We start from the raw sequence: 10324 nt of genomic DNA, 5'->3' as shown, positions 1-10324 counted from the left end.
ATTCATTTCATTCATTCATTTTTACAGCATTTCAAGTTTTAACAGTTTGAGAACCTGGTTGGCAGAAAGGAAAATCTATGAAATAGGATTTTCACTAAAATTTCACGAAGAATTAGCATTTTCTTCAATTATAAAATAAGCGACCAACTATAGTAATATGTGACTTTGTCACCAATCGAAATTACAGATATTTCCATGTTACATTATGGTTAATATAGAGATCTCAAAATACGGACTAAACTCATTATTACTTTGAGATTGTTAGTTGCTAATCTTGCTACCATATCTTATTATTTAATGAGTTAATACAACACAATAGTACCACAACTATTTTAGTATGCTGATAATAATCATGCTTCAATGTAATTTCTTTGTAATCCTATATATTTTATATAAAGGCATCAATTTTTTTTTTGATATGGAGTCTCGCTCTGTTGCCCAGGCTGGAGTGCAGTGGCGCATGCTCGGCTCACCGCAAGCTCTGCCTCCCAGATTCACGCCATTCTCCTGCCTCAGCCTCCGAAGTAGCTGGGACTACAAGTGCCTGCCACCACGCCCGGCTAATTTTTTGTGTTTTTAGTAGATACGGGGTTTCACCGTGTTAACCAGGATAGTCTTGATCTCCTGACCTCGTAAGCCGCCCGCCTTGGCCTCCCAAAGTGCTGGGATTACAGGCGTGAGCCACCACGCCCAGCCTAGGCATCAAAATTTTTAAACATTATCCTGAGAAGGGTTTCATAGACTTCATCAGACTGCCAGAGAGGTTCTTCACACAAACAAGGTTAAGCACATTTGCTCCTATGCAATTCCACTAAAAATCTTAAGTATCTACCCAAGACAAATAAAAATGTATGCTAGTACAAAGACTTGTATATGAATGTTCATGGCAGTATTATTTGTAACAGCCAAAAAGTTAATGGTCTAGCTATACATGGAAATATCACTTTAGCAATAAAAAGGAATTACCTATTGATATATGCCTCAACACAGATGAACTTCAAAACTATTATGCTAATGAAAGAAGCCAGATACAAAAGACCACAAATTTTATTCCATTTATAGGAAATGTCTAGAAAAGGCAAATCCATAGATACAGAAAGTAAATTAGTGGTTTCTTGGCAATGGGGGTGGGGAAGATGGGATTAACTGAAAATGGACATGAGGGATCTCATGTTTATTATCTCATGTAATATTGCACAACTTTGTAAATTTATTAAATAATAAATTTGATAAACATAACACTTTTTCGGTAATTAAAATGCTCTAAAATTGGATTGTGGTAATATTGCACGATGTTATAAATTTATTAAAAATCACTGAATTCTACACTTGAAATAGCTGAAATTTATAATATTTACATTAAACCATAATTCAGCTACTAAAAAACCAAGAATTTTTCCTCCATTGTATAACCAGAGCATTTATTTTCTGATTAATGGATATTTATTATTTCTCTTTTTTTTGCTATTAATAGCAATGTCGCTGAGTATTCTTGTGCAACACCTTTTGCTGTCAACAGGCATGTCTTCATGTTGTATAGCTAGAAGCAGAATTACTATCTTGCTTCTACTTTACTATTGAAAAATTGTTTTCTACATGGTTGCAACAACTTATATTCCACCAGCCATGTGTAAGAATTTTTGTTAATTCATAGCCTCACCAATACTTGGTATGGTCAGACTTTTAACTTTTGACAATCTAATAGGCATGAAATGATACCTTGTTTTAACTTGCTTTGCAATATTTTTTCAACTGATATGAGACACTGGTGTTTCCCCTTCTGTCATTCAAGGCAAGATAGTGTAGTGGTTAGGTGCTGGGGGACTTCTGACTAGGTTTGAATTATGGCTTTACCACTTTCTAGAGTTTATGTAACTTGGGAAAAGTATTAATTTTTTTCATATATAACTTCGTGTATTTGCTTAAATTTATTCCTAAAGGCCATATTTTAGTTCTTGTGTTGCTTCTTTTAATTACATTTTATATTTTTTCCTGTCCATGTAGGTTATCATCATTTGTGACATATACAGACAAGCTATGAGAGTGAATGTGTGAGTTACAAAAACTAGTTGTATTTTTATGCACCAGAAAAAAGTATCAGTTACACTGAAAAACATCAAAGTCAAAGAGAAATTCTTTAAAGATCCAGAAAAAAAGAATGATCCAGATTACTTTCAAATGAGCAACAGTTTAAATGAGGACTGACTTCTCAACAGCAACTGTGAAAACCAGTGTAACTATATCTTCAATAAACTGGAAGAAACTAACTGCCAACTAAGAATTTAGTTTGTTCTTTTTCAACCTTTACATATTTTATTTTTCTGTTCTTATTTTACTGTTTAGAACCAGGATATTAAATATAACACAATATTAAATAAAACTGGTGATAGAGGACATCCTTATCTCATTCATGATCTTAAAGGGAGTGCTTTTAATGTTTTGCCAGCAAGAATAATGTTTCTGTGGAACTTTTATAAATATCCTTTATCAGATTAAAGTATCTTCTTTCAATTTTCATTTTTCTATGAGTTTATCATAAAAGGGTGCTGAATTCCAATATCTGTTGAAATGATTAAAATTGTTTTTTCCTTTGTTAACATAGCAAATCATAGTAATAACTTTTCTAATGTTAAATTACTTTTTTTAGTCATGAAATGAACCTAAAACTGCTATCCTGTATTACCTTTTTTACGTTTTGCTGGATTTAGTTTACCAATAGGTTTGTTTAGGATTTGCAAATCTTTGTACATGAGTAATTGAGTTTGGCCCATAATTTTCCATTCTTATATTATTCTGTCTGGGATTGGCAAGTGGAACACAGGATGATTTCATCTGCCACTTCTGCCCCTCAGTGAGCACTCTTCTGCAGTGCAAAACCCTAGCTTCAATCTTTAATAATAAGAGTTAAGTTAAACATCAGGTTCACTATGTATGTCCATTTATGTGTGGACATGATGTTTAACTTAACTCTTAATACTAAAGATTGAAGCTAGTCAGAACGTTCCTCCTGAACCCTCTAACTCTGACTACACCATCCTCAATTTAAGTTCTTTGTTCTGGACTATGTTTTGTTCTGCGTTTTCATATATCAGATATGTTTGTAGAATATATCTGAAACATATATGAAAACACATATAAAATATATTCCACAACTTAACTTTTTATTCTGATATATATAACATTTATTCATTACTATTATTACTCATTATTATTACCATTATATTGCTTACAGTTTCTTGTGTCTCAGACCTTTTTTCAATGTATATAAAATACTACACAATAAAAATTAAAAATAAGGCCAGGTACAGTGGCTTATGCCTGTTATTCCAGCACTTTGGGAGGCCGAGGCAGGGAGACCACTTAAGCTCAGGAGTTTGAAACCAGCCTGGGCAACACGGTGAAACCCTGTCTCTAAAAAAAATACAAAAATTAGCTGGGCTTGGTGTCCTGTGTCTGTATTCCCAGCTACTGGGGAGGCTGAGGTAGGATTGCTTGAGCCTGGGAGACGAAGGTTGCAGTAAGCTGAGATTGCGCCACTGCACTCCAGCCCAGGAGAAAGAGCAAGATCCTATCTCAAAATAAATAAATAAATAAATAAATAAATAAATAAATAAATACTCAATGGACAGGTTAAAATGGCAGCTTAGACACACTGGAAGGAAAGAATTAATGAACTGAAAGGCAAATCTGAAGAAATTCTCTCAAATGTGGCACAGAGAAATGAATAGATGGAAAATACAACAGAGCAGTTAAAATATACGGAAAAGTGAGTGAGAAAGTGTAGTTTACATCTAAGGAGAGTTCCAGAAGGTGAGACTAGATAGAATGTAGAGAGGCAAATTTAAGAGTAATGCTTCAGTCAACCACTCTAATCCTAGCAATCACTTCCTCCCTTTGATCTAATGTCAGGTCCTTCTATTCACCAAACTCGCCCAGAAAAGAGGCCACAGGCACCCTGGTAAAGCCATCTGCATAGATCAGCATCTTGGGCATAGTTCAGGGAGGAGAAGGATGGAGAGTGGATCTGGGGAGGAGAGGGAAATGAAAGGTATTTGGTACACTATTTTCTTCTAAAAGTTTTGAAGCTTTGCTTTTCCCATTTGAAACTTTATTCTAGCAATTGACTTTTTGTCTGTAGTATAAGTAAAGTTTAACATTCAGAATACATAAACACTGATACGGTGTGGTCACAATCAATTAGGAACATTAGTCATGCCCCACTAGTCATAACTGATGCTGCCTGTCAGTATCAGGTAAGATCAAACCTGGGCACACTGGCTGAATATTACATCTCAGAAGAGGTGGATCCAGGCTTTGTGGGACATGAGACTTACATATAATCAAGAGGTCCTCTTTAAGAAAAAGAATACATTATGTATAAAAGGGATTTTTTAAGAGATAGAAAAATCACAACAAAGTAAAACATTTTAAAATCAAAGCAAAATATCACAGAATCCAGATAAATAGCATGATACTTTTATTAACTGCCTAATCCACTTATATTTCTTTAGCTACATTTTTAGGTGTATATTCTTCAATAAACTGCTTCAGATGTCATAAACTTCTTGTGCTTTAAGGAGTCATCATAAATTTTGGGGGCTCTTAATAAATTCCTCCACTCTGATTTGATATGAGCAAACTTGTCTGATGTCTTGTTAAAAGACATTACAAACAAAACAATAAAAGCATCCTCTACTTTTGCAACAGTTCAGACAGGATTTGATAGTGGTTTGACCATTTAAAAAGTTGTTTTTCAAAATATCTTTCTGAGAAGCTCTTTTGTCCATTGTATGATTTCTTTGATTCTCTATAAATCTTAGTGGGCTCAATCACAGTTTTGGAACTTTCAAAATAAACTCTCTCTCCTTAAAGGATGTTGAATGAAATTATTATCTATCTGAACAGGAAAAAATGAAAGAGCATGGTGTTTCTCCAAGTCAACAAATTCATCAAATTGAAGCTGTTTAGACACTCATGCATGATCTATTGATCGAATATATTGTGTTTTTTTCATCTTCCTTTTCATCTTTATTTCCTGTTTAGAAGGGAACTAATTCACATAATTTTCTTTATTTTTTCTACTGTCATTTTTATCATCTATATTTTCTTGCCTGTTTTAATTATTTCCTTGTCTTCATGATATTGACCATAGGAGTTTTTGATTCCCATTATTCTAGATGAGGTTGTTTTTGACATTTCAGAACTTTCCCCCATATCATTTATTTAGATTTACATATTTGTCATTCCTTAGACTAATTATTCCTCATGACATTTGAATATTGGTATAATCAACAATTAAGAAAAACCATAAAATTTTCTGAATTTAAGTCATCCCTAAAGCAATGAAATGCATGTCATCAAATTATCCATACTAATATTATATACATAGTTCTACTGAAGAATATACTGAGAGATTTGTCACTGAAACACTTGTTTATTTAGGCCATTTCACTGCATTGGTGACAATTTTGTGTGCTGTTTTGTCTGGAACCATCAGATTATCAAAGCAAGCAAAATGCATTAGATACACTAAATACGTGATTCATTATATTTTATTATATAATCATTTAAAAATATAATTGTAAACACTGCATTATTTCATCATTTATGACAGCAGAGATCTTATGTTTTGAAACATTCAAATTAGAAGAATTACGATTAGAAGAATGTGTTCACAGATTAGCTTTTGGCTTCATACATTTCACACCTTGTTACCTCTCTACTGTCTGCATATTTTTGGAGCCAGGGTCCATAGGACGTGTTCTAAGATGCAACTCCTATTGTGCACCTACATGTCATGGCTCGAGGTAGGTCAGCAAAGTACCAGTAGAAATATTCCTAGAAGTCATTCTTTCAATAATTTTGCAATCACAGAGTGACGGTAAACCATATAAAAATATCCAACTAAACTCAAATGCAGTGAATCTCCAAATCAACTTTTCTTTAGCCATATCTAAAAAAATGCTCACAGTGACTCCAGTAACAGTCTACACAAAGAAAAATGTGATGGAGGAGTAATCAGAATAGAAAAAGAGGGTGATTTTTAAAAATGTGTTGAAAATATCTTACTTTTCAAATTTAAAAAAATATGGGCCAGGTGTGGTGGCTCACACCTGTAATCCCAGCACTTTGGGAGGATGAAGTGGGTGGATCACGAGGTCAGGAGTTCGAGACCATCCTGACCAACACGGCGAAACCCCGTCTGTACTAAAAATACAAAATTAGCCAGATGTGGTCGCACACGCCTGTAATCCCAGCTACTCAGGAGGCTGAGGCAGGAGAATCGCGTGAACCCAGGAGGCAGAGGTTGCAGTGGGCCGAGATCACACCACTGCACTCCAGCCTGGATGACAGAGCGAGACTCCGTCTCAAAAACAAACAACAAACAAACAAACAAACAAACAAAAAACATATGAACCCAAGACTTCTCTCAAGGCCTTAGAAGAGACTCATGAAACTGAAAAGCCCTGTATTTCAGCCTATGGCCCTCATGGGAAGTGGAGGTCCAATTTGATTATTTTTCCTATGAAAAACCAATTGTCTCATCACATTTATTGGAAAGTCAACTTTTTCTTGTTTTGATTTGCAGTGACAGGTGCCATATATTGCATTTCCATGTAATTGGGAACCCACATTCATACGTATGCACTGCACATACTCACTACTCTGGCTTATGCACTGCGCATACTCACTACTCTGGATTATGCACTGCACATACTACTCTGGCTTTCCCTTATAGTTGGTCCCTTTAAAAAATTTTCTGGTCTTTTCTTTTTTAATTGATGTCCTTGAGCCATAAAACTTCCTGGTCTTTTAGTGATTTCCGTTTCTTTCTATAAGCCTGATAACACAAGAAGATTATGTTTTATGCTGGATCTACTTGTTTCACAGGAAGAAGGCCTTCCAGAATATCTAATACACTATACTGTCAGAAGCACATACTTCTCTCCTTGGAGTTTTAAATTTTAGGTATTATATTTCTTACTTTGAGAATGGCTGGTCATTTTTGATGGTCTCTTATTTTTAGTTCTATTTTTGGAATATTATTTTACTTTTCTAAATGTATTAAATATACATATCTTAAATAATAGAGTTATTCCAACATCTGAAGTCTTCGTGAGTCTGATTGTGGTTACCTCCTGTTTCTACTGACCCACTGTGTTCTGCTTTCTCACAGTATTAGTGATTTTTGATTGTAAACACAACGTTCTGTGACTCTTCATCTGTTGTAGTTCTTTGAAGCCTGACTTAAAGAAATTGTTTTTGTTTTGTTTTTAGGGTCCATGCTAGAGGTGATTTGAATTTGGTTTTTCCAGGTGCCTGGGAACACTTTCAACCCAGAACCGCTTTAAAATTAATTACTAGCTTGAGGTTTTTCAAATCAAACAGAAATGTGAATTTGTGTCACAACCTCCTGAGAGCCAGATTGTGGTTTTAAATTTTAGTGAGAGAATTTCTGATTTTTTTTCTAGTTCACCTTTCATTGAGGGCCGAGCTATTTGGGGATGGGTAATAGCTTTATGTATGGATTTTCCGGGACAGTACTTTGCATACTAACTCATAATCCATCACAGACAGATACTTTTGTAAAACTAAGGTCAATATGAATTACTAGGGACATGGAATGCTGCTTGGATACTACTGCTTATACAATAACTATGAAAGTTTTTAAACATTCTCCATTTCTGTACCTATCTCAATGTGTACTGGCAACAGATAGTTTGAAGACTGATCTGCAAACCACACTTTGAGTAGCACTATCCTATCATTCTTCCCACCTTGAGCAGGCCCTAAGCTTTATCTCCGTTCCCAACCCCACATGTCCATCACAATGGAAATTCAAGTGTTACTGAAGTGGGCAGATGTCTCAGAGTCCTGGGTGGATTACATACTCCATTCTTTATCTCTGGATTCCTGCTGTCACTTCATTTTTGACCTCTAAGGATTTATCTTTATTTCTCACTAATTCATCAATGTGTTAAAAGGAGTTTCCTCCATGATCCAACACTCCCTCTCTTAACTGAAATGTACACACATGTTCACCAAAAGACACGTGCAAGAATATATTAACTGCACATTCATAGTTCCCCTAAACTGAAAATAGCCAAAATTTCCACTAACAAATAAGAAAATTGTGATTTTCCCCCCATATACTCTACAAGATACAAATGAACAAATTTTTGCTACCTATAGCAACTGGAATAATTCTTACAACCATGATTTTGAGCCAAAGAAACCAGATATAAAATCACATATATTGTATGATTCCACTTACATAAAGTTTGGAAACAGGCAAAAATAACCATCCTGAAGACATGTTACGTTTCTGCTTGAAACTTTCTCCATGCCTTGAGGAATATGATTGCTCAATCGAAGTGGTCATGGAGACTTCTGTTTATATTCTTTGGACACTGCTTACATGAGGCGTTCCATTTGTGACAATGCATGGCACACTACACTTATTATTTGTTCATGGTTTTGTGCCTATTACTATACTTCATTAAAAAGTTTACTTAATAAAAAATACTTTTTATCTAATAGTTTATCTAACAGTTTATCTAACAGCAACAATTACCAAGCTGCGAAAGCCTGACAGTTGTGCATCCTCTTCAACACATCTCTCTCCCTTTATCCCTATGCCCAGTCAGTCACTCTATCTGTTACTCAGTCCTGTAGTTCTAGCTCCTCAATACATCTCAGTTCTACTCTCTTCTCTCCATCTCCTTTGAAGACCATCACCTCTCACCTGAGATACTTGCTCTACATCCTAATTCTCTCCCTGCATCTACTTTTCATTGCTCTCCAATCCACTCTCCCCTTTATAATCAAGATGATCTTCCAAACGTACAAATAGGACCATGGTATGTCTTTGCTTAAAATCCCTTCCATGCTTCACCATTGTTTTCAGGAATAAGAAAAAAGAAAAGAAAATCTTCACTGTAGCACTGTCCATGCTAGTGCCTAGTGAATGTACTTGCTTTACTGTAATACTGTGCTGTAGACAATAACATTAAAATATTGTGTTGGATATTATTTAAACCCTGGAGAAAAGGTATTAGAAAATGTTTCTTCAACTTATTTTGGCATTCTTCAACTCTTTCCTTTAATTATTCATTCAGATCATGTTACTTCCTGACCCAAGTCTCCCCATCACATTAATGTGATCTAGTCTCTGCCTTCTCTGACCTCATCTCGTACCCATACCACTCTTTCCTTTTCTTTCATTTTACTTACTTTATGACGATGATGACTTTTTAGAGACAGGGTCTCACTCTGTTGCCCAGGCTGGAATACAGTGATGCAATCATAGTTCACTGCAACCTTGAACTCCTGGGCTCAGGCAATCCTCCTACTTCAGCCTCCCAAGTAGCTGGGACTACAGGCATGCACCCCCATGCCTGGCTAATTTTAAAATCTTTTGTAGAAATAGGGTCTCGCTATGTTTCTCAGGCCAGCCTCAGACTCCTGGCCTCAAGTGATCCTCCTGCCTCAGCCTCCCAAAGTGCTGGGATTACAGGCATGAGCCACTGTGCCCAGCCTCACTCTTCCCTTTTCTTGCTATCTTTCCTAAGCCTTGAACATCTCAAGCATAGCCCTGCTTCAGGGCCTTTATATTATCTGATCTCTCCAGCTGAACTGCTCTTTCCCCCACATGTTAACATGATGGACTCTTCCGTATTAATGAAGTGTTAGCTCCAATTACACTCTTTCAGAGAAGCTTTCCCTGACTCTCCAATCTACAGTAGCCTCCCTGCCCTAGACACTCTCTACCACATCATCTGGTTTTATTTCTTCATAGCATTTACCAGTGTCAGAAATAATCTTGTTTATTGTATGAGTTTACTGTCTGTCCCCAGCACTAGATTGTGGATGCCAAACGGGTGGGCACTGTATTAGCTTTATTCACTGAGTCCACTGCATCCAGCAGTTTGGCACATAGGAGGTGTCTGATAAATACTGATTGAATGAATGTGTTGGTGACTGGGCATTCATTAACATTTTCAATGTAGAACAGTGCTGTCTAATAGGACTTTCTGCAGTAATGGGATAATCTGTAAGTCTTCACTTACTGTCCAGTACAGACAGTGCAGCCTTACAGATTATCCCATTACTAGCCACCCTTAGCTATTGGATACTGGAAATGTGGTTAATGTGACTGAAGAACTTATTTTTAAATTTAATTTGATTTGAATTTAAATAGCTACCTGGGGACTAGGACACTATATCGGATAGTGCTGGTCTAGAGGACATAATTTAGGATGAGGGATCAGGAAAGATCTCTCAGATGCAAAAACGTGTGAGAGAAGACTTGGAGCATGAGTTG

Source organism: Pan troglodytes, chromosome 6 (genome assembly GCF_028858775.2).
Source record: "Pan troglodytes isolate AG18354 chromosome 6, NHGRI_mPanTro3-v2.0_pri, whole genome shotgun sequence".
Taxonomy (NCBI): domain Eukaryota; kingdom Metazoa; phylum Chordata; class Mammalia; order Primates; family Hominidae; genus Pan; species Pan troglodytes.
Note: the sequence above shows the minus strand (reverse complement) of the source record.